Genomic DNA, 25,468 nt, shown 5'->3' with positions numbered 1-25,468 from the left:
TCAAAGTTAAGTCTCTGCCTCTCGAGCTCCCTCACAAGCCGCAAAAGGTTTCATATCACCAGTTTACCACTCCTTTGTCGTTAGTCTTTAAGCTAAGTGTAATTTGCTGCTTACTTTATTTTCTTGATTATTAGCCTCAACTAAGTGATATTAGTAAAAGGTTGGTTTTGATACACTGGGTAAGCGTTACAATGTGTTCAAGTAATTATAAAACTGTTACAGTGTGAGCTGGCCACTAGCAGTCAAACTTTGCATGATAGTTCAGGAGACCCTTTGATTTAGATGAATAAAACACTAAGGTTTAACAGACTAGGGCTCTGCTGTCAGTGCTAACTACTGACACTGTTCTGCCTTGTCCTTCTGCCTCGGTGACCTGTCAGCCCATGGTGTCTCCTGCCTCTTCAACAGGCATGGCACCCATCAGCTCATGGTCATCCACCTGGACATCCTCTGGCATCCGTTTTTCCTTTGTTTCCATGGCAACAGGGATGGGACCTTTCTCCAGCGGCAGGCAGGCCACAGTAGCCTCCATGGTAACTAACACATTCCTGGTGGGCCTGGGGTTTGCGGCAGCAGCATCTCCTCCTTCCCCAGCACCATGTGGCCCGTACGCCTCCCCATGGCCACCTCAGCCACCAAGCAGGCAGGAAGGCACATCCGTCCTGGCGACCACAGAGGCCTTGGTGTCCTCAGGGCCAGATGATGACACGGCTCCAACCAAGGACGGCGAGGGTGCTGAGGAAGTAGACAAGGATGAGAAGAGTGAGAGCGGGGATAGTGAGTGAGAGCATGAGGAGGACCTGGAGAAGGACTCTGAGAAGAAGAAAAAGAGCGGGCTGAACCATGCCACCACTGAGGAGAGTGACCACATCGCACCCACCCCAGCCCCTGTGTCCCCCAACAGGACTGCAGAGGAGGGCGGCAATCAGACTACATCTGGGGACAAGCAGGAACTCACTGCCTCCCCCACAGACCAGGCAGATCCAGACTCGGACGTGGTCGCCTCCACTCAAGTGCACCCCATCGTCACAGAAGAGCAGTATGCAGGGAATGATGTCCAGAGGACAGGCATGCCCTCAAAGAAGCCCGAGGACAGCAGATTCATCACTGTTAACCCAGGTAAGTGGAGCTGCCCTGCTGTACATTCCGTGCTGCTGAGAGAAATAGACCTGTCCTCTGAGAGTGCACAGCAGGGCCCACTGTACAGCTGTTAACCACAGCACTCTGGGAGGCTGAGGCAGAAATATTGCAAGTTGTATCCTAAGCAGGGTAGCTTACAAAGACCGTGTTCCAGGAGAAAGAAAGGGAGGAGTGGGAATGTCATCCAGGGCAGTGACCCTGGGTTGAGTCTCTACTGCTGCAGAAAATAACAGAGGACAAAGAATTTGGGGTAAGGGCTGAAGTTTCAGAAAGCAGTTAGCATTTTTGGAACTGAACTAAAAGGACGCCCATCTGAAGTTTGCTCATCCAGATCTCTGTCTGTGGTCAGTGATGCAGCACCCCCCCTGACATCCTGGACCCTGGGCTGGATGGGGCCAGGGAGGTGGGGCCTGCCTCACAGTGGCGCAGAAGCAGACAGGTGATAGACAGTGACCGGCTACTGCACATGCAGAGTTAGGTCACAGGAACATCTCAGAGCACGCCATAAAGGTGGTTAGAAGGCAGAATCCCAGAACGACCGGACTCATTTTCAGTGGTGAAATGGCAGTAGAAGAAATGAACAGGAAGCTCTGGAAGAGGACTGTGAGGGGGGCGATGACCACCCTCAGCTCAGGAAGTCTGCTCTGGGGAAGTGGCATGCACGCTGCCATCTAAAGAATGAAAGGATTCAGTCTTAGAGAGCAAGTGTTAATGCATGGTCTGAGCCCAGGAGGTGTAGTGCCATGAGCCAGTGCTGCTCTCAGCAGTGTATCTGTCTGGCTCAAGGGTAGTGATGCAGCCAAGCCAGGTTCAGCCATGGCTCCTGCCATGGTGGCAGCACTTCCTTTGCTTTCTCCTGTGCCCACATGTTAATGAGCCTTCCTCATAGCTTCCATAGGAAGCTATAGCATGAAGGGTTGTTATTGTTCGGAAGGGTTTTCTTAATAAATTCTTCATTTTGCCAGACTACAAGATGTTTAGCAACAATTTTTTTTAATCTAAGCTGTTGTGCAGTTACAAGAGTGCAAAAAAAAGAGGCAACTGGTAAATATTTATTTGCTTTTGCACTTGTAAACATTAAAATTCATCTAAAGCTGAGATCTCGTATGTTAAGATACAACTAGAATAAATTTTCATGTTTTGAATTACTTTCCCCTTACGGCTGGTATGAATTGTGTTTTAAAGTAGAGGTCCCCTCTCCTTTAGAAGTTGCTTAGACTGTCCCCGTTTTGGGGAGGAATGCACAGTAGCTGTCTCTGGAATCAAGTGAAGGAAATACGAGAGCAGTTGTGATGCTATTCCTCTGTGGACATGGACTTTTGTCCATAGCGTACTTTAAGAAAGTCGAATTTCTTATTTGAGACTATTAAAGAAGTGCTATAAATGGTCTGTTGTATCCCAGGCACTGGGTTAGACAGTGCAGATAGAAAAGAGACCAGCAAGGACCTCCATTCCCTGGTGGTTTGTATTTTAGAGGGGACACTTGAGAATGTCACAGTAAACATGGTTCTAAAATGTGTGACAATAGGTAGAGTTGGAGGTGGGGTCCATGCAGCACTGAGTGTCCCAGGAAGTTATCTGAAACCCAAGGAGTGAGGACCCTCCATGTGGGGAATCAGGAAGTGTACTCTAGGCTGCAGGAGCAGCCATATTAGAGACCCTAGTGTGGGAAGAATCCGGATGCATTAGGGAGCTACCAAGAGGCCTGTGGAGTAGGACCAAGGAGCACAGAGCAGAGGGAAGGATGTGATTAGAGACTGGCAGAGCTCACATAAGGAAGGAGCTGGTTGCCCATGCTGAGGACTGGATTCTGTTGGAAATGGGAGTTCAGTGGTGGATCATAGCAGGAGAGGTTACTCATCCCATTCACTTTTGTGAAAGATTGCTTGGGCCTCTGCATGGAGATGTTTAAGGGAGGGGAAGTGGACACAGAAACCCGTTTAGGAGGCTGTTGTGTATGTTCTCTGAAGATCACAGGTAGACTTGGAATTGATTTTCCGTCCTGCTCTGTCTGACATTTGGACTTAGGGCTCTTACGTTCTCAGCCTGCTCATCCGACATTCCTTTGCCCACACGCCTGGAAAATGTGGCTGTTGGAGTGTGGGTTGGGAGCGTGCACAGTTGGAGAAGCTGCAGGGGGGTGAGGTCCCCGACTGTTCCAGTAACATGGCAGAGAGTTACTGCTACTGAAGTCAGACTGCAGACCCAGGGAGACCGGAGAAGAAGCAGTGGGGACAGCCATCTTCAGGAATGGGGTGTCAGACAATGTCTGGCAGCCTTGTCAAGAGAGGCTTTTGGAATCAGATAGCTCAGGAAGCCTGGTGCCCCAATCACTCCTGGTCCTTGGGCCAGCCTTGCTCAGGGTCCTCATCTCAGCTGTACAGTGAAGAGGACAGGAGCTCCTTTAGTCAAGGCAGAGAGTGTTGTGAATACTCACCCTTCTTGTTGGTGACAGGAAGGACGGACTGTCGGGAGTCCAAATGCCACATCGTAGCTTTGGCAAGGATAAGGAGACCCTGAGGAAATTAAAATGCATAACTCGAGTGGCCTGAAATCAACCTGCAGGAACACCTGTCCGTCTTTGCCATCATGAACCAGGGCATCCCCACATTCAGCCCCACTTGCAAGGTCCTCTTCTTCTGAAAGCCAGGGGCTCTTGCTTCAGATGTCAAAGTTTAGATTTGAAAGTGGTAGTGGAATTATTTTAGCCAGAAGTCTGCAAAGTTTTTCAGCAAAGAGGATAGCAAATCTTTCCAGTTTTGCAGGCCTCACTTCTGGCATCCAGCACAAAGGCACACCTACCTAAGACTGAAAAGAGTAAACATGCTTAGAAACCAACAAACTGTTTACAGATTGAGACAGGGGACCTGGTCTGGTCCAAGACTTGGTATTTATTGGCCAGTCTTTCTTCTTAAGCAGGTAGATGTGTTTTCCTTTTGATTATGAATGGATGCAAGTAACTTGAGCACCAGATAAGCAAACCCACATCAGTCCTGCTGCCCGAGCTCTCACTGCAGTTTGTCCAGCTTATCCTGTCCCTCATCTGCCTCTTCCAGCTTGATATTCTTTATTTTAAATGAAATAACCGTCATGAGTGTTCTTAGTGTTCTTTGTTTTAAATGAAATATTTACCATTTTATTGTTAGTGGTGATTTATTTTTCAAGATGTGTACCTGCTTAAATGTTTCAGATTTCTTTTCACATTTATGGAAAAGGATTTGAATCAACATTTGGCTCTTTGGAAAAAGTTCCAGTGTTTAAAATGATCAACATTTTACATTGACTCCAAAAACATTGATAAAATTCCTTTACCATTTGAGAAGTGCTTTTTGAGTGATAAACATAGTACCATTAGTGCTGTGGCCTAGTGAGAAGAAAACAGGAATACTGCCCCAGAGGAGAGAAAACCCGGATCCATCAGAAACCAGAGGAAAGGACCTGGTGTGAACATTATTAGGCAGCAGTGGGCACCCGGCTTTCCTCCTTCAGTCCTGCCCAGTTATTACTGTGGAAGTTATAGCACAGAAACAGAAATGCAAGTGTATGTGCAGAATTCCCTGCTTTTCATGTTTTTTTTTTTTTTTTTTTTGAGACAGTGTTTCATCAGGATCCTCTAATGTTTAAGTGACTGCATACCTTAACATTCTTTTTTTTTTTTTTTTAATGTGGTCAGAGTAAATACATATCCCTGGATCAGGTGTGGTCACCAGCATTTACTATTTAATTTGGGTGTGATTGCTGGAGCTGCCAGCAATTGGTCTGGTTGCCTGTCCCAAGGTTGTGGACATCTTCCCATGTGCACGTGCCCAGTATCACCAAAGCTTTCCTAGCATCTGCTCGCTGTCTCCTTTTAAATTTTACATCTTGTTTTTTCTTCCTACATGTTAATGAAAACATTTCTCCCTCAGGTTGATTCTTACTCCGAAACCCCACTAATACACATACACATTCACTGAAGGCTTCGGAGTGTGTGGCTTCTGGCTCCAACATGAGCAGGGTGGTGAGGGACAGTGGGGTCAGGACTCAGTGAAGTGCAGTCTACAGGGCACATGTAGTCTGGGGCTAGCTTCTGTGTGGCATAGACAGAGCCGAGCATATACCGAACTGTGCAGACCCCTAGGTGCTCTGTGCTCTGAGGAGACTCAGTGCCTCCTGAGAAGCCTCAAACTCTCAGGGCCGAACCACAAAGCACTTGGGATTGAAACAGCGGTGTCCTCAGTTTGCCTCTGAGCTGGCCCTGCTGCCGTTATTCTCTTGCAGCACTCCTTTGAAAGTTGTGCTGTCGTAGCAGAGAGGAAACGGGCTCAGGACGCATGGCATGCACAAGACAGAGCCCAAGAGTGCGCTGACAACACGACACACTTGCTTTTGGGCCCCTTGGCCATGGTGCTTGTTCCCGAGTGAATGGCACAATGTCCATGTGTATTTTAATGTACACCTCTGCAAAGCAGAGGATCTCTGTTGGGAGACTTTTGTCCTTCCTCTCAGGTACACATGCAGTATCTGGGAGCTCTTCTGACCCTCACAGCTGGGGTAGGGTGGCCTTGGCGCTAAGTGCAGGGCAGTGTACTGGTGAATGGCAAGCAGTTGAACAGGTTACTCCAGAATAGGGAGCTGTCCAAAATGGCAGAGTGCCACAGTTAGGAAAACCTGGCTCGTGGAATTAACATCAATTCTTTAGATAGAAGCTTACTTGAGGAAAAAGTAAACTGACTAGTGCCAAGAAAAACAATGGCTGCAAGTTCGTGGAGACAGGGCAGAGATGATGAGTGCAAGAGTCAGCTGCCTGGTGGTTGGAGACAGTAGAATGTGCTTGGGAGAGGCCATGCCAGTTTCCACTTGTAGTTACCACCCAAGTGGGACTGCAGGAACTAGTTCTCAGCCAAGGCAGGCTGTGCTGGTCAGGCCCCATTCTTGGAGATGTTTCTGTGTAATTCTGCTTGCCTGTGCTCTGAACTACGGTCCTCTTGGGTGAGGCATGATGTTTAGTACCAGCTCAGGGCATGCTCAAGGTGGGGTTTGGTTACAGGATATGGTTTTGTTTCCTCCCAGAAAGTATCTGGGTCCTTACCCACCCCAGGTAATTTCTGAGTGGGACAGCGGGACATCTTTTAGGTGGTATGAGTGATGCCAGTGTGTGCTTCAACCCTGAGTTTCGAAATGCACGATTTTGCACCAGGTGCTGATGGTGGTAGAAGTTGGCACTAGCTGTATTCACGAGGCTTGGAATTACACGAGAAACTATTCAGTTTCCCAACATCAACTTGATGGTGATGGTGATGGTGTGATGGTGCAGGTGTGAGTGAAGTGGTATGGTAGGCTTGTTCACAGTGAACACTGGTAAAAGGTGATGGTTGTTGCCCTGGTCCTGCTCACACAAATGTGGAGTACAGAGCTAGTCCTGTTGCAGAGCGTGCATGTATGTGTGACGAATGAGCAGTCTTTTTCTCTGTAACTGTCGTTTGATTGACCTCAGTGCCCCCAGAGAAATAAAAAGGAAATCTTGTGGCCCTGAGTGAAAGAAAAGCAGTCCACCTTATCGTATGACACTTTTGGAAATGGCTTCCATTCACAATAACAGAAAACAACATCACTGTTGGAAAAAATTGTGGACAGATGGACCCTCAGTGCATAGGAATGTAAAAGGGTGCCACTGCTGGGAGAACAGTAGAGCTATTCCTCAGAAACTTAAAACTACAGCTGTCACATGATGCAGCAGCTCTTCCTCTGGATACACACCCAAAAGGACTGACAGCAGGGTCTCAGAGATGTTTCACAGCCATTCACATAGCAGCCGACAGATTGAGGTCGCTCAGGTGCCCATCATCGAATTAGCAGATCAAGAAAAATTGATTTATATATGCAGTGGTATCGAATTGGGACCTGAAAAAAAATACTGTCTTATGCTTCCATGTGGGTGAACCCTGACGATTCCATGAGACAGGCCAGTCACAAAATCATGGATACTGTCTGGCTGTACCTTATAGAAGGTACTGTGATAAGGGCAAGCTGTAGAAACAGACAGTAGAGTCGTTACCAGCGGCTGGCCGAGGAGGGTGAAGGCTACTGATTTAATGAGTGCCAAGTTTCAATTCTGTGAGATGAAAAAGTTCTCAAGATTGTTTGCTCACTAATATAAATATACTTAACACCAAACTGCGTTTTCAGAAATGTTGAAACTGGTGCATTTGAGGTGTGTTTTAATGACAAATGGAGGAGACAAAAACCTTTCTGAATTACAGTGGATCACTATTAATGAGTAGTGAAGTTTTCTGGGATCAACGAAACTATAAATGTGTGGTGTGCAAGCATCCTTCAGTCTCTCTGCTTTCCACAACTCTGACAGTGCCCTTTCAGGTCAGGTATAGTTGGGTGTGGATGATGTGGAGGTTTTGTCCCGCAGCCAGGCTGAGTCTGTATGGTGGGGCATGAAGCCTTTCGACTCAGTCCATGTCATGTATAGCTGAATGTAGCATTTATAGTACATTGTGCTCTGTTCTTATTTGCTTCTACTGGGATGAGAGCCAAGCCAGGAAAAGGCAAACAGCATTAATTCAGTGATGACATATGCCACTGAAAACTGTTTTTCTTTTTTTTAAAGATTTTTAAAAAAGCAGAATGGAAGTACATTACTCAGAGGATGCTAGACTTTGCAGTGGAAACTGGGAGGAGGAGGAGTGGCCTCAGGGAGGTGGCTGAGCCTTCCCAGCCTCCTCCCCCAGTGTTTGGAGAGGGCTGCTTGGCATTTTTGTCCCATGCTTCCTGTGGAGATGGTTCTGAAGCTCCGTAGCTGGATCCTAGCTGACTGACTGGCTCCTGACATTGAACAGACATGGTTTGCGCCTCCATCCTTGTGGGGAGGAGTGTGGAGGTTTCATGGGTAACCGAATGGACCGTGTTATATAGGCCAGATCAGCAGTATAGTTGATTTTAATTAGTAGAAATCGCTTCAGAAATACACAAAGAACCCAGGAATCATAACATACACCTGTATCTCAGCACCAAGGGAGCCTGAGGCAGAAGGATCACAACTTTAAATCTCACCCATGCACTTTAGCAAGACCCTGTGTCAGTTTTTTTTTTTTTAATTTGTTTTTGAAGGTTAGAGGATGTAGCTCAGTCATATAGCATCCCTGGACTAGATCCCCAGTACTGATGGTGGATGAATGGATGGATGCATGTGTGGAATGATGGATAGTTGGACACATGGATAGGAAAGAAAGATGAAGAAGGGTAAAAAAAGGAAAGAGAAGTGAAAGGAAGGAAGTCTTAGGGTTGGAGTTCTGCTAGGTTATTGAGTGGCAGTACCTTTTTGCAGAGACACTGGCTCACTAAACATTTACAGGAGAAGTCATGGATGATGTGTGCATATCTGAACATCATATGTTCTCCAGCAGTGAGGGCGGTGGCAGGTGGGTGGGGCTCCCTATAGGTATGGCGAGTGCTACCTGGTGCCATCATGCTGTTTGCCATGTGGAAACTCAAGCCTTGTCTGTTGGCCTTCAGCATTTCTAATGAAGCTTCCGATGCAGCTTTTTATGTCAACTGTTGTTTACATACTGGCCTTTAGGCCACAATTTAAAACTAATTACAGGGAAGGGAGGGAGGGGCTCAGCCAGTACAGTCTGTGCAGTCTGTGGAGTTTGTAGTTCGCATCAGTGTCAGGGCCTAGCCTGCTGGTATGCTCTTGCTTCTTAGCACGTAGAGCTGTTCCTCGGAGCTCCTGCCATCATGGAAGGAAGCAAGCCCTGCAAGACCTCAGAAGTCCTTTGCTGGACCGTTCATGGGAAATTGAGTTCTCAAGGAGTTCTGTGAGTCAGAGTCTTGGCTGGCTGGCTTGCAGCTTTCTAGTAGCCCTATCCAGTGCCCTTCACATCCATGGGGAGCAGTACACACCAGATGGTATGTTTGCTCCTGGGAGCATCCTCTAACAGCTGGGATGGGAGGTGGATCATACTGTGTGCGCCACTGCGTGGTTCCCTGGTGCTTTGGGTTGGGGACTGTGGGTAATGCCTGCCTGAGGAGGAGCAGCTTCATGAGGGTGCAGCTTGGACACTCAGCCCTGTGTGTCCTTGTGTTTCACTGTCCCTTTCTTTAAAAATTTTTATAAATTAATTAGTTTATTTAGTTTTTTTTATTTTAAAGAGAAAATAAAGCAAAATTTGAAAACATACTCATTAGAGGGTCCCAATGATTACTACATTGTATAATGTTACATTCAAATCAATTACTGAGTATAAGATATGTATATTTAATTGTCTAAACAATGTTAGCACAAATCTTTCTCTTCAGTGAACTCAGAGAAATTAGTAGTATAACTGCCTTAACTATCTCTTACATATATATATAAATGTATATGTGTACGTGTATATTTGTATACACTTATATATACATGTGTATTTTCATGTATATGTAAATATATATATATATACACACAAAATCATGTGTTTTTCAGCTTTTCACACTAGAGAGAGAATACGAGATTTACACATGTATTTTTGATTTATTTCACTTATGAGTATAGTCTAAAGTTGCATGCATTTAGGTTATTTCCAAGTTCTAGCTATTATAAATTCTCTTGCTGTTAAACTTGAGTGCACATATGTTACAGTGGTATGATGTTTTTGTTTTGTTTTTTCAAGTAGAAAATACATTTTTTTATTCAAATCACATTGATTTTCAGTATTTGTCAAAATAAATTTTACCAAAGCTACATTTTAATTTCAACACATTCCAATCCAAATTCTTCACTATTTACCAAAAATAACTTTTTATACAGCTAACTATTTTGTCTAGTATATAGACTATTAATCTATATTTGTTGTTTCTCTAAAAATCAGAATAGCTTACGAAGATATCATATAAAACTACTTAGCATATTACACACCAAACGTAAGTACAAATTCTGTACAGTGTTACAGTACACACATATATTACATGACACTGTGTTGTTAAAAGTAGTATTTTAGGAAGTCTTTCACAGAAAAAACTGCATTACAAAATGGTGGTGGCTTGAGTATCAGTTATTTTCCTTTGAGGTATTCCTGTAAGTTTGCATTAACTGTCCATTTAGCTTCATCAACAGTTTTGCCGCGAGACCAGCCTGTTTTGTGTGTACTATAAAGCTCATTTTATTTTCTATACTGTGGATCTGAAAACAAGTATCAGCATCTCCCAGCTGCCACATAAAACAGCCATATTTAAGACTGATAAGTAAAGCCTTAGTTTCCATATTGAGAAGATGAAGTCCTTTTATGTTCACTCCTACTTACACAGGGATGACTTTAGGATTGTTGAGGCTTGCCTTTGTAAACATCTATCCAGTGAAGAAAGCTGCTCCATATGTAGGAATTTCCCAACAATTCTGTAAGAACATGTGCTGTAGGTGGTGCATTTATTTACTGATGCCCTCATTTGTACTAAGATTCTTGTATTCACAAAGTATTCGATTTGTCTAGTGAGGTGCTTTACTTTTCAGTTTGGTAATAGGTACAATGAACTTTAGATTTTCTTCATTTAGAAAACCTTGCTTGTCTTTCTTACTTTCATAATTTGCATAAACTATTTGCAAAAATAGACTTGCCAATGTTATCAGCTTAGCATCAGGAGCTGTGTAAAAGCCCTTTAGTAAATTATATCTGGCTTCATTTAACACAATAAGAATAGCTAGGGTTCTTCAATCTTTTTTTCAATTTCCAAAGGAAGTCTCACATCTCTACTTAGGAAAGCTGTGGTTTTTCTCTTTGGGGATCCAAATTAGTCAATTCAGCAAGTATTTCTGGCCAGTCATGAACATTTTGCAAAGGTTTCCTGGCCAGTCATAAACATGTTGCAAAGGTTTATGATAAGGCTAAAGCTGAAGGCTAAGGTTTTCTGAACAAATCCAAATAGTGAAATCATGCTGAGTTTCTTGACACGCATGCCTTTCGTTATCTGCTGTACTGTGGTTTTATTTCCATGCTTCAGTTCAACAGAACGGTATGACCCATCCATTCTATATATTTGTACCGTTTTATATGGTTTGTTGATGGCCCCCTTCTTCAACTTTGCTGCTTCTTCCCAGTGACTTTGTTTGTTTTCTTCACAAATGTTTAGTGGAGATCTTCCTTGTTGGTCTGTTATCTGTCAGTCAATTTCTGGGTGGCTTAGAAGAACCTGTACTATTTCAACATAGCAGCAAAATGCAGAGGAGAACTCAGTTGTCCATTTAAAAGGTTTGGATTGCACTTTCCTTTCTCTATTAATATGCAAGTGGCCTCAACTTTTCTATACCAGCATACATAATGAATAGTCACCCAGTGGTCACTATCTAATTGGTTGACTGAAAATTGACAAGATGACTTAGTAATTCTGAATCTCCTTCACAGGCACTTTGATGGAGAGAAAAATTATCTACCCATTGTTGTTCTTCGTTTTCTGTGACACTGCTCATGCTTCTCTGCCATTTTTCCTGTTTGAGAATTGGGAATTTTGAGTAGTCTGGGGCTCCTAGACCAAAGTATGGGTTTAATACCACTTTATCTACCCAATTTGTATACTGAAGGTCTGACCCAAACACAGGGTTATAAATACAGGTATCTGCTTTCTCTAGGGCTAGCATTTTATTCTTTATTTCTAGTGCACTATAGCTCATATATAGTGAGTTTGCTGTTTGACCTGATTCAGAAGCATATGCAGGGTTTATGACATTAGTTTTCATCTGCTCAAGAGAAGGTTAAAACAAAGCTGGAATAAACTGAGATTGTGCTTGGCATTCACCTAGCCACATATCCAAGGCTATTAAAATCCTTGTTGTAAGTGTTGCAGAATGAGTACTGGATTCACTATAAACTCGCATAATATCTTGTAAGCAGTAAAAGATTGGGAATCCTGGTGTATATATATGTTTAGTATTATCTTTGACAACTGATGGAACAATAAATAATGCTGCTTCTCTGCCTATCTTCTCTCCTTCCAGGGGAAATTCCTTCATTAATACCATTTGTTTCCCTCTAATACCCTGGTTTGCAGGAGAAATTGGTTTGGTGGTTTCTACCACATAATCCACTATGCCTTGTGTTATTTCATTGTTACCTTGAAGTTTAGTTTCCAACAAAAACTTTCTTTCTTTTTTTTTTTTTTCTGTCCTTCAATGGGAATTTCACGCAATAAAATTTCATGACTTAGCTCTGTATTCCCAAGAATTGAGACTGGCAGTATTCTTTGGACGAATAACAGCAACATATGAATGTTTTGTTTTTTGAATTTCCTATTGCTTGAGAAACTAGAGGTGGAGACGATTCAGTCTCCCACCCATTTTTCTCTCGTGCCAGTCTGGAGCTTGTCCGTCTCCTCTTTCCCACGAAGGCAATCAAGCAGTCTCACCCACGCAGGCAGCTGACTGTTTCCAGGGCCACTACACCTTACAGGCTGAGAGGGTCATCTGGGGCTGGAGTGGTCAGCATTGTCATTCCTTCTTCTGGCGCTAGGCAGAGCTGCCCTGCTCAATTTCCTGTGGCAAGAAGCCCAATCACCTCCAGATGGCAGCGTGCTCCACAACGCTCTGCACCCAGAGCCCAGAGAGCTCTTGTTTTCTGCAATTGGAGAACCCCAGGTACCTTAGTTCTTTACTGTCCTTCTCTTTCCTCATGACTCAGCATCATTTATTCTTCATATTCTCCAGAAAGTATGGGCTTCCAAGTATTCAGGCCTCTGCTCTCTCTCCCGCCACTACCCAGGCGGGGAAACTCTATGGTAGGATGTTTTTAATTCCTCTGGGAAGATACCTGAAGGGGAATAACTGGATCAAATCGAACTGCCAATCCTATTTTTTTGAGGAATCTTCACACTGAATCTCAGAGTGATTGCTCCAGTCTACATTCTACCAGCAGTGGAGAATGTTTCCTTTTTCCTTACAGCCCCTCCAGCATTTGTTATTGGTTGATTTATTAATGATAGACATTCTTTCTGGGGTGAGATGGAATCTCAGTGTTGTTTTTATTTGCATCTCTAGAATGAGCAGTGATGTTAAACTTTTTTTTTTCATATATTATATTGTATTTGTTCGTCTGAGAAATGTGTATTCATGTCAGATGCCCCTTATTGGATTGGGTTTTACATTTTGAAGATCTGAGGGTTTTTTTTTAGTTCTTTATATGCTCTCGAAATCCTATGTCTGAAGAACAATTAACAAACATTTTCTCCCATATTGTGCATTGTGTCTTCACTCTGTTTTTTTCCTGCTGTGCAGAAGCTTTTCATACGATTAGATCCCAGTTGTTATTATTTGTGATGATTTCTGTGTGATCAGGGTTTTGTTCTTAAAGTCTGTGACTATATCAGTGTCTTCAAGAGTTTTGCCTATTCTATCTTCCAGCAGATTTAATGTTTCTCCTTTAATATTTAAATCTTTGATCCATTCTGAATTTAATTTAGTACACAGTGAAGATATGGCTCCAACTTTAATCTTTGGGTGTGCGGAGCCAGTTTTTTCAGCATCATTTATTAAAGAGTGTATCTTTCTTCCAGTGAATGTGTTTGGCACCCTTGTCAAAGATAAAGGTGGCATAGTGTGTCTGGAGTTGTTTCTGCATCTTCTAATCTGTTCCATTGATCTTTGGGTCTGGTTTTGTGGAGTGTTGTGTGTGTGTGTGTGTGTGTGTGTGTGTGTGTGTGTGTGTTGGCAGTACCATTGTTTTTATCACATTAGCTTTATAGTGTAATTTCAAGTCAGGGATTGTGATGCTCCCTGTCTTGCCTTTTTTGCCCAGGGTGGCCTTTGCTATTCTAGGTCTCTTCTGGTTATAAACTTTAGGATTGTTTTCTCTAATTCTGTGAGATATGCTACTGGAATTTTGATTGGAATTGTGTTAAATCTGTATATGAGTTTCAGAAGTATGGCCATTTTCACTGTATTGGTTCTTCCTACCCAAGAACAAGGGATGTCTTTCCATTTTGTAATATCCTCTTCAATCTCCTTTTTCAGAGTGTTGTAGTTTTCAATGTAGAGGTCTTTTACATCCTTGATTAGATTGATTTCTATGTATTTCATTTTTTGAATGCTATTGTGAAAGGTGGTGTTTCCTCCATTTCTCATGCTTGAGTTTGTTATTCATGTACAGAAATGCTATTGATGTTTGAGTGTTGACTTTGTATCCAGCTATGTTGCTGAATTTGTTTATTAAGTCTACCAATTTTTTAGTGAAGTTTTTTAAAATATTCTATGTAGAGTATCTTGTTGTTTGCAAAGAATAATAATTTAACTCTTTCCTTTCCTATCTTTCTTCTTTTATTTTTTTTCACTTAGCTAACTGCGCTGGCTTAAGTTTCCAGGACTGTCAAATAAGAGTGAGGACAGTTGATGTCCTCTTGTTGTTTCTGGTTTTACAGAAATAGTATACAGGTTTTGTCCATTTAATATAATGTTGGCTGTTGTTTTGTCATAGATGGCTTTTATCAGATTGGGATAAAGAACATCCAATTTTCTGTAGAGTTTTTATCATGAATGGGTGCTGGACTTTGTAAAAATCTTTTTCTGCATCTGGCTAGATGATTATATAGTTTCTGTCCTTGGCTCTATTAATATGATGTATTACACTTTTTGATTTGTGTATGTTGAACCATCCCTGCATTCCTGGGATGAATCTTATTTGATTGTGGTGATTTGTCACATTCTGTTTGCCAGTGTCTTACTGAGGATTTTTGTGTCTATGATCTTTAGGGAAATTCACTTGTAATTTTCTTTCTTACTTGGGCTCTTCTCTGATGTTGGTATCAAGGTGATGCTTTCTTCCAGGAATGAATTTGGGAATATTGCTTCTCTTTTAATTTCATGAGGTAGTGGCATAGTTCTTGTCTAAATTTCTTGTAGAATTCAGCAAGGAATCTTTCAGGATCTGGGATTTTTTTTTAATTGGTAGGTTTCTTTAATTTCATTGAATGATATTAGTTTATTTAGGATTTTTATATCTTCATGATTCAGCTTTGGTAATTCATATGTATCTAGGAATATGTTCATTTCTTCTGTATCTTTCATCTTATTCAAATATAAGTTTTCAAAATAGATATAGATGATCTTTTGGATTTCTACAGGACTCATTGTGATTTTACCCTTCTCATTTGTTTCTTTTTCTTTTTTTTTTTTTTTTTGTCTTTTTTCTTTTTATCGGCACCAGGGATCAAACTCATGACTGCCTGCTTGCAAGGCAGGCGCTTATGGCGCTGAGCTAAATCTCCAGCCCCACCCTTCTCATTTCTAATTGTGTGGATTAGAGTCTTTCCTCTTTTTTGATAAGGTTGGATAAGAATTTGTCAGTTTTATTTAATCTTTCAAAGAACTAACTCTTTGAACCACTGATTCTTTGTATTGATTTTTTAAATCTCTGATGTGTTAGTTTCTCCTCTAATCTTTATAATTGCTTCCCTCATATAAGCTTGTTTTTAGCCAGCTCTTCTTTTACTAGAAGTTTATTTTTCATCATTAAGTTGTTTATATGTGTTTGTTCTGTTTTCCTGATATGGTATTTACTATTTGTTGTAGTTAGGGGTTGTGCAGAGAACAATTAGAATCAGGACATGGAGTTTATAATATTATTTTTATAATGGTCACCGGGAGTTAACACAGGAAAGTACAGGAAATGTATCCACAACACCAAAGACATAAATATTTAGTCAAGGGCCTAAATCTCACCTCAGTGTCCCACATGAGTCCAGATAAAAACCCAGAGCTCGTGACAATGCCTCCCACAAGTCCAACTGGAGGTCCAGAGCCCACAGGAAGGACTCATCCCAGTCTCTTTTATGGATCCGTGCCAGAAAGGCCCAAAGGTCAGTGGTGGAAGCCAGAAAGTCCATGCCAGTGGGATGAAGGAGCTGTGCTGGTGAGATGAGGGTTCTACACTGGAGCCGAGAAGTCACACAACAAAGACCAGTGCTGTCCTGAAAGACACCACAGCCATCCTCAGCAACATGGAGCCCCCGAGCTCCAACAAGCATAATCGAGTGCATGTCAGGAAGCCAGTGTGACGAGCCCATCCTGGAGACCAAGCAGCACACATCTTCCCCTCCGGAGCCAGGAAGCAATGCTCAATGTGAGGACCAAAGCTTCTCCAGGAGAACCAACAGCTCAAACAGCAACATGTAGGAGAACCCACAATGCTTCCATACAACAACACATTAACGCCTCAACGCCCCAACACCTCCCTTCTCCACATATTTATCCTGGCAACTTTCCTCAGGTGGAGCGTCTTCACTCAGTGCCATGCTGATGTAATCCAACTGGTGTTAAGTTGACCACCAGTTCTTAATCCATAACAGTGTTACAAATTTTCCTCTTAGGAATTCTTTCATTGGGTCCCATAAGTTCTGGTATGTTGTATTGTCATTTGTCATATTGTCATGTTGTATTGTCTCAACTTTAAAAACTGTCTAATTTCTTTGTTAGTATAATCTGTGACTCAGGTCTTCGGTTGTTCAGGAGGGTGCTATTTAATTACCATGTTGCAATTTCATTGCACTATGATCTGATAGTATGTATGGGATAATTTCAGTTCCTTTGCATTTGCTTATGCCTGTTCTGTTTTGGAGAACATCCCATGTGCAGGTGAGAAAAGTGTGTATTTTGATGTTGTGAGGTAGAACAGTCTGATATCTAAGTCCATTTGCTCAAATATTTGGTTCAGCTCTAATATTTCATTGTTGATTTTTTTTTTTTTTTGTCTAGTTGGTCTGTCTTTTTGTGATAGTGGGGTATTGAGATCCCCCAATACGATTGTATTAGGGCTTATTTGCTTTTTCATGTCAATTACTGTTTTATTTATGTAGTTTGTGCACGGGTGTTTGTTACATATATATTTATGATTGTTGTCCCTTTCTCTTGGATTGTTCCCTTTGTAAGGATGTAGTGATCTTAATCAATCAGTCTTGGTTTGCAGTTCATTTTGTGTGTAAACAGAATAGCTACCCCTGCTTTTTTTCTTAGTTCCTGTCACATGGAGTATTGTTTTCTATCCTTTTACTTTCAGTCAGTGTATTTCTTTTTGAATTAAATGTGTTTCTTGTATGCAGCATATTGTTGGATCTTGCTTCTTGATCCATTCTGCCAATCTGTGTCTTTTATTGGTGAATTGAGACCATTAACATTGATGGTTATGATTGATTTGTGTTAACTTATCCTTGTCATGTTATTTTCCAGTTGTTGGCTTCTCCCTTTTTCCCCCTCCCTCTAATTGTTTGCCTTGCCTGGTAGATTCTTTCTGTTGAGATACATGGACCTGTAGTCTTTATTATCTCCTTCTAAAGTGTCCTTGAAAACATTTTGGAGTGCTGGTTTGGTGGTTATAACTTTCCTTCGATGTTCTTTGTCATGGAAGTATCTTGTTTCTCCATCAGTTTTGAAAGATAATTTTGCAGGGTACATCGGTTTGAAGGGTGTTTTCCTTTAGGTCTTGGAATACTTCATTCTAAGCTCTCCTTGACTTGAGAGTTTGTGCTTAAACCTTAGCTGTGATTCTGATGGGCTTTCTTTTAGAGGTTATTTCTTTCTTTTCCCTAACAGCTTTTAAGATTGTATTCTCGTTTTGAATTTCTGGAATCTGACCTATGATATGCCTGGCTGTACATTTTTTTTGATCATGGCAAATTGGATTTCGGTATGTCTCACTTATTGTATATCAAATTCTTTTTCTCTACTGGGAACGTTTTCTGCCATTAGGTCTATATACAGTTTTTTTTTTTAACAATATAATTCGTTGGGGTTGGGGATTTAGCTCAGTGGCATAAGCACCTGTCTTGCAAACAGGCGGTCATGAGTTCAATCCCCAGTACTGATAAAAAAAAATTATATATATATATAAAATTTGTAGTATCTCCTGCTTTTTCATTTACTTCAATCCACCTGAAGTTATTTTTCTTTGTGTTACCTAGCAGCTTCTGGATCAATTTCTCATATTCCCTAGCTATTTTTGAGAAATCTTTCTTTTCCTGGTTGCTAGCTGCAAGCTTGTCTTTGATTATCTGAGATCCTGCCTTTGTGTTGGCCTAATCTGCTTCAAATACTTTCAATTTAATTTTTATGTCCTGGATATCTGCTTGAATCTGCCTAATGGATTCCATTTCTTTCCTATACTGAGCATCCATGGCTTAATAATTAAATAATAAATTAATAATTTTCTTAAGCACATCTTTTTTTTTGTTTCGGTCTGTATGTATGCTAGTGTCACTATGCATGTTCTTTATTTTGGGTACTATCTGTGTAGTTATCTGAGAGATTATTTCTGATTTGATTTTTTCAGTGTCCCATTCAGTTGCTTTATTGTTACCACTTCAGAGAGGCCTGGTGGGAACCTTTCAGATTGTCCCACCTCGTTGCCTCCCATATTTGCCTTTGGTGAACTGGCTGTCTGGATTGGACTTTGTGTAAACAGTGTAAACATCTTCTCTCTCTCTTTTTTTTTTTTTAAGTTTAATTCCTGGCAGGACGCTTGTAAATTGCCTATGATGGGTTGCTTTATTGTTACTATTTAGGACTCTTAGGTAATGACTACTTCTCTGAGTTATTTTCCAAGTGTAGCTGGATTTTGGGTTTTGAGTCTGTTGGAAGATCTTGCCTCTTCAATTTATGGGAGATGAGAAGTTGTTGCTTGTTTGGCCCAGTCTCTGCTTCTTTGGCATTTTACCAGAGTATTTTCTGTGACCTTTAGTCAATCTCAGTCATGGAATATGAGGACCAACAGCTGTTTAGAATATCACTTTTGGCTATAGTGGTACCAGTAGCATCAGACACAGCCAGGAAAGTGACAAACTGAGCTAACCCTTAATTTGCCACTTTTAACCACATGAATTAGATTTGTAGTTATATAAAAAAAAATCTAAAATAAACCAGGAAATTTTATGTAGTATACAAGTCCTTAATGTTACTTTAAGCTCTCAGGTGCTAAAATTTAAAATGGATTAATGAGAAACTAGAGAGGCAGAAGGAGAGGACAAGATTAGAAGTAAGGTTGGAGAACAAAAACAATCATACCAACTTTGGGAAACTGGTGCAAAAGACTGGAGGAAAAGAGAAATGGAAGTGTAAAAGGAAGAACAGAATAGAACTAGAACTGCAAAGAGGTTAGGAAGGGCAGTCACAATCACGTATGAAAAGTTCAAACAATGAAGGACAAAGAAAGAAAAAAAAAAGAAAAAGCAAAAATCAAAAACTACCACCATGAGAGGAAAAAAAAAAGTCCATTTCCAGGGTTTTCTCTGGTTTCACTAGTAGATGACATGTGGAAACAGAGTCCTGATCCTTGCCAATCTACCCCCAGCAAACCAGAAGTAACTTTTTGGCAAAGTAGTTGATATTCTCAGTAGGCCTGCACTTGCTGGCCCCCATCCAAGCAACTTCCACAGGTCTGAGCCCAGCTGCGAGCTGCTAGATGGAGCCAACAGCAGTTTTGTGTTCTGAGCTTAGCCAGCCCATCTCCAACATGGCTCCAGGCCAATCGCTGTCTCCCACAGGAGGACTAAGCCCTCAGCACTCACTGCCAGCCACTGCAGAACCTTCACATGCACTGCTCCCATCTGCTGCTGCATCTCTGCAGAGGTCTCCAGGGTCAATAGCAGTCAGTCACTGCCTGTCTACAGGTTTGAACCACTCCTCTTGCTCAGTGAATCCCATATCAGAGAGAAGGTACCACCAGCTACCTCAATGAAGTTCTTTCATTGAAGTTTCTCTCTTCACTCTCTGAGCATCTATTCGTGCTTCAGATTCTTCCTGGGTCCCTGGGACCCACTTCCCTTCTTGTCTTCCTCACATTGCTATATTCCAGCATCTGGATGGCAACTCTCAGAGAGGCTATTTTTCTGCTGCTTACTGCTCTGCCACCTTAATCCCAGTCTTCCTTGAACATTTTTAGTACTTTACAATTTTTAAATATTGTGGCAGCATTTTACTAGGCCACTAAGTTGCCAGGTCTCGGCCTAAAGGTGTGACTCCTTGCCTGCTTCAGCCTTCTGAATTCTGGGATTCCAGGTGACAACCACACTTACTAAAACTCTTTAGTAATTTTTTTAAAAGAAAAAAATATATATATAAAACAAAGATACAGAGTTTCAGAACAAGATAATAAGAAATTAACAGTAGTTGATATATTGCATATTGTTGTCTTCACAGCACTTGCTCAGATTACAAGATAATCAGCATGTAAAACTGATCAAATGGTATAAGCACAAAGAGTTCTTTTCAATGAAGTAATAGAAATTAGTAATACCATCTTAGTTAATATATATTAATACCATATATATAGTTATATATATTAATACCAATAATATACCATATATATATTATATATATGGTTGTATTAGCTAAGACACTTATTCTTTTTTCTTCTTTCTTTTCTCCTTACCCCTATCCCAGTTTTTTTTTTTCCTTCCTTTTCAGCAGTTTCTTACACTAAGGAGATGATACAGTGTTTCCATATGCTAGTCTCATTTATTTCACTTTTGAGTACGGTCTCAAGTTGCATCCATTTATGTGTAAAAGTCTTGGTTTTTCATCTTTTTTGGCTAAGTAGTACTCCACTGTGTAGAAATTCTACATATTTTAAAAATCTATTCCTCGGTTAATTTGGGTTCTTTCCAAGATTTAGCTATTACGGATTGTGCTGCTGTAAACATGGGTGAACATATATCACTGTAATATGATAATTTTAATTTGTCTGGGAAAATAGCCGGAAGGGGAATAACTGGATCAAATAGAACCTCCAATCCTAGTTTTTTGAGAAATCTCCACACTGATTTTCACAATGGTTGTACCAGTCTACATTTTGACTAGCAGTGGAAGTTTCCTTTTTCTCCACAGCCCTGCCAGCATTTGTTATTGGTTGACTTACTGATGATAGCCATTCTTTCTGAGGTGAGATGAATTCTCAGTGTTAATTTAATTTCCATTTCTCAAATAATAAATGATGTTGAATTTTTAAAATTTTTATATGCAATTTGTATTTTGTCATCTGAGAAGTTTGTATTTATCTATGATGCCCATTTTTGGATTGTGTCTTTGAATTTGGGGCCTTATTTTTTTCAATTCTTAATATGTTCTAGATAGAAGTCCTTTGTCTGAGGAACAGTTGGCTAAAATTTTACCCATTCTCTGCTGGTGATTTCTCTTGAAGTACAAAAACTTTTTAATAGGATGAGATCCCAGTTGTTGATTCTTTGAAGTAATTCTCATGCAGTTTGGTTTTTGTTCATTAATTCTGTCTACTCATATGGCTTCAAGGTTTCTTCCTACTTTCTCTGCCAGTAGATTTAGTGTTTCTGTTTTAATATTTAGATCCTAGATGTATTTTGATTTTAGTTTAAATGCATGGAAATAGATGTGTGTCCAGTTTTAGTCTTCAGCATGTAGAGAGCCAGTTTTTCTAGCACCATTTATTAAAGAGGCTATCTTTCTTCCAGTGAACATGTTTGGCTCCTTTGTCAAACATAAGATGGCTTCAGTGTATAATTGTGTCTGCATCTTCTAATCTGTTCCACTGATCCTCAGGTCTGTATTTTTTGCCTGTAGCATGCTGACTTTAAACAGTGGCTTTGTATTATAATTTCAAGTCAGGGATTATGATGCCTCCTACCTTGCCTTTGTTACCCAGGATTGCCTTTTCTATTCCAGGTCTCTTCTAGTTGCAAATGAATTTGAGGAATGTTTTCTCAAGAGCTATGAGGTAATTGAGACTGCATTAAATCTGTATAACAATTCTGGTGGTATGGCTATTTTCACAATGTTAGTTCTTCCTATCCATGAGCGAGGGATATCTTTTTATTTTCTAATATCCTCTTCAATCTCTTTTTTTTTTTTACAGTACTGTAGGTTTCAATATATAGATCTTTTACTTCCTTTGTTAGACTGATTCCTAAGTATTTCATTTTTCTGAATGTTTTTGTGAAAGGTAATGTTTCAAGACATCCCTTGCTCATGGATAGGAGGAACAAACATTGTGAAGATGGCCATTCTCCCAAAACTGTTGTACAGATTCAATGCAATCCCAATAGAAATACCATCAACATACCTTATAGATCTAGAGAAATCACTCCTAAATTTCATCTGGAACCAGAAGAGACCTAGAATCGCAAAGGCAATTCTAAGCAGCAAAGACAAAGCAGGAGGCATCACAATCCCTGACTTGAAGTTATACTACAAAGCAACAGTAGTAAAATCAACATGATATTGGAATCAAAACAGAGACGAAGATCAATGGAATAGATTAGAAGATACAACCACAACTACAAACACACTCAACCACCTTATCTTTGATAAAGGAGCCAAGCCGGTTCACTGGAAGAACGACAGTCTCTTTAATAAGTGGTGCTGGAAAAACTGGCTCTCCATTTGCCGAAAACTAAAGCTAGACCCATGTCTATCACCATGTACTAAATTAAAATCTAAATGGGTCAAAGATCTGAATATTAAAACAGAAACACTAAATCTATTGGAAGACAAATTAGGTAGAAACCTTGGAGACATAGGAGTAGGTAGAGAATTCATGAACAGGACTCAAACCGCACAGGAAATACTTCCCAGAATCAATAACTGGGACCACTTCTTATTAAAAAGTTTCTGCATGTCAAAACAAATCTCCAGCATGGTAAAAAGAAAACCCACAAACTGGGAAAAGAGTTTAGTGAACTCTCTCTCAGACAAGGGACTCCTGTCTAAAACATATAAAGAATTAAAAAAACTCAGACCCCCAAAACTCAAAGATCCAATCCAAAAATGGGCATCTGAGATGAATACGCACTTCTCAGATGAAGAAATGCAAATGGCAAATAAATACATGAAAAAATGTTCATCATCATTAGTCATTAGAGAAATGCAAATTAAAACCACACTGAGATACCATCTCACTTCTGAAAGAATGGCCAGGATCAAGAAAACCAACAACAACAAATGCTGGAGAGGCTGTGGGGAAAAAGGAACTCTCCTGCACTGTTGGTGGGAGTGTAGACTGGTACAGCCTTTGTGGAGGTCTGTCTGGAGATTTCTCAAAAAGTTGGAATTGGAAGTCCCATTTATTCCAGCAATTCCACTTCTAGGCATATTCCCAGAAGAACTGAAAGCATGATACCACAATGATATATGTGCACCTATGTTTATAGCAGCACAATTTGTAATCGCCAGATCTTGGAAACAACCCAAGTGTCCATCAACTGAGGAATGTATAAAAAAGTTGTGGTATTTCTATACAATGGAGTATTATTCAGCTATAAAGAAGGATCACATTGAGATATTTATCAACAAATGGGCGCAGCTTGAGACCATACTCCTAAGTGAAATAAATCAGTCTCGCATGTGTGAATACCGAATAGTTTCCCTAATGTAAGTAATGATTCAAATATATAAAAATATGTGGTAATCATGATTCCCCATTATGTGGCCTTGAAGCCTTATAAAGTTTTCACTTATTAATTAGAAAGGCTTTATTCTGGGCTTCTTGATATGGAAATATTTGAAGCTATAGTATATGAAGTTTTATCCAAATATTTCAAGGAAAAAGACACTATGGTAACTACTATTAAGTTGGGTTATTTGGTGGTGAAGCACTAGGTTGCTGAAACAGTCATGCTTTGACCTCTATTGTTATATTGTTATGTCCTGTTTTATCTCAATCTCTCCCTTATTCTTTAAAAAAATTAGTTATTTCTTATGTTTGTTTTAATTAAGGGGAAAAATTTTAAAAATTAGGATATATAATAGTAACTCTTTTTGATTTCCTATTAACTTGTTTTGAAGTCCTGTAATACTCCCACGATCTTGTTTTGACTGATTAGACTCTGTTCCATTCTGTATGATAGTATCAAGTTTGAGGGTATAGGCAACTACTTTGAAGGCAATAAGATTCACTAAGATGCCCATTCTGGTTTGACTATTGTCTCCTTTGGAAGTCCTGTAATGTTTACAATGCCTAAGTTTTATTGGTCTTGTTCTCTACTGTTTTGTCCAACTTTATAATATCTAATGAGATAGACAATTCTTTTTAAGGAAACAAGAGACAACGTTGATAACCTTGTACTCTGTTCTACACCATGTGCTATGTCTATCCTTGGTTTTGACTGACAGCTTTGTTTTGCCATGTTTGACTGTATTCCCCCCCCCCAAAAAAAAAGTAATAAGAACTAAGGAGTAATAAAATCCAAAATGTGTAAATTTTGTTGTAAAAAAGAGAGGGGAAAAAAAAAGAGCTCTAACGGATATAACAGCAAGTGTGTTTAGGGGTGTTAAATAGCTGGCTATATCAATGTTTTTGGATCATTGAACACAGCTGTTTGCAGTCTCCCTGTTTGAATGTCCACTTTGTATTCTTTGATACTGTGATTTAAGCAACTATTTTCAAGATGATAATATGTAATCTATTAACAGGTGATTTCTTACTGTTATGTTTTTTTTTTTTTTGTAGTTCTGTATTACGTGTACCCTTAGACCGCTTTGTTTTGTTTTGTGTTTTTCTCTTTTTCCTCTTAAATAAAAAAAAAAAAGAAAGGTAATGTTTCCCGAATTTCTCTCTCAGTGAGTTTGTTGTTTTGTGTACAGGAATGCTGTTGATTTTTGAGTATTCATTTGTATCCAGCTGTGCTACTGAATTTGGTTATTAATTTTAGAAGTCATCTGTGAATAATGATATTTAATTTCTTTTTTATTTTTCCTATCCTTTCCTTTTATTTCTCTCTCTTATCTAATGGGTCTGGCTAAACTTTCCAAGACCATGTTGAATAAGACTAGAGACAGTGGATATCCTCATCTTGCTCCTGATTTTACAGAAATAGTTTTCAGTTTTTGTCCATTTAGTATGATGTTGGCTATTGCTTTGTCACAGATAGCTTTTTTTAGTTGAGGTAAAGACCATCTATTCTGATTTTCTTAAGGGTTTTTATCATGAATGAGTGTTGAGCTTTAGCAAAAGCTTTTTCTGCATCTTTAGAGATGATCAATAATTTTAGTCTTTGGCCTTGGTGATGTGGTATATTGGAGTGTTTTATTGAGTATTTTTCAACTATTTTTTTTAAGGGAGATTGACTTATAGTTCTTTTTGGTTGGTTCTTTTTGTGGTTGGGTATCATTGTAATACTTGAGGAATGAATTAGGGAGGATTACATCTATTGCAATTTCATTGAAGACTTTGAGGAGTATTGGAATTAAATCTTCTCTAAATTTCTTGTAGTATTCAGCTGTGAATCCAGCAGTACCTGGGCTTTTTTTAGTTGGTGAGTTAATTACATTTTGAGTTTCATTAGTTGCTATTGGGTTCTTCAGTACCTTTATATCTTCTTGATTCAGCTTTGATAATTCATGTGTTTCTAGGAATCTGTCCAT

The 25,468-nt window shown here is 40.2% G+C and overlaps 2 pseudogenes; one reads left to right on the top strand and one right to left on the bottom strand.

Moving 5' to 3' along the window:
• The first annotated feature begins 383 nt into the window (after positions 1–383).
• The window catches only part of LOC134477862 (receptor-type tyrosine-protein phosphatase gamma-like), an 85,610-nt pseudogene continuing 60,525 nt past the window's right edge, over positions 384–25,468 (top strand).
• Positions 10,090–19,695, bottom strand: LOC106025785 (krev interaction trapped protein 1-like; annotated as a pseudogene).

Source organism: Cavia porcellus, unplaced genomic scaffold (genome assembly GCF_034190915.1).
Source record: "Cavia porcellus strain 051 isolate PalLab524CR breed Dunkin Hartley unplaced genomic scaffold, mCavPor4.1 scaffold_10, whole genome shotgun sequence".
Classification (NCBI taxonomy): Eukaryota; Metazoa; Chordata; class Mammalia; order Rodentia; family Caviidae; genus Cavia; species Cavia porcellus.
This window is presented reverse-complemented; position numbering and strand designations above follow the sequence as displayed.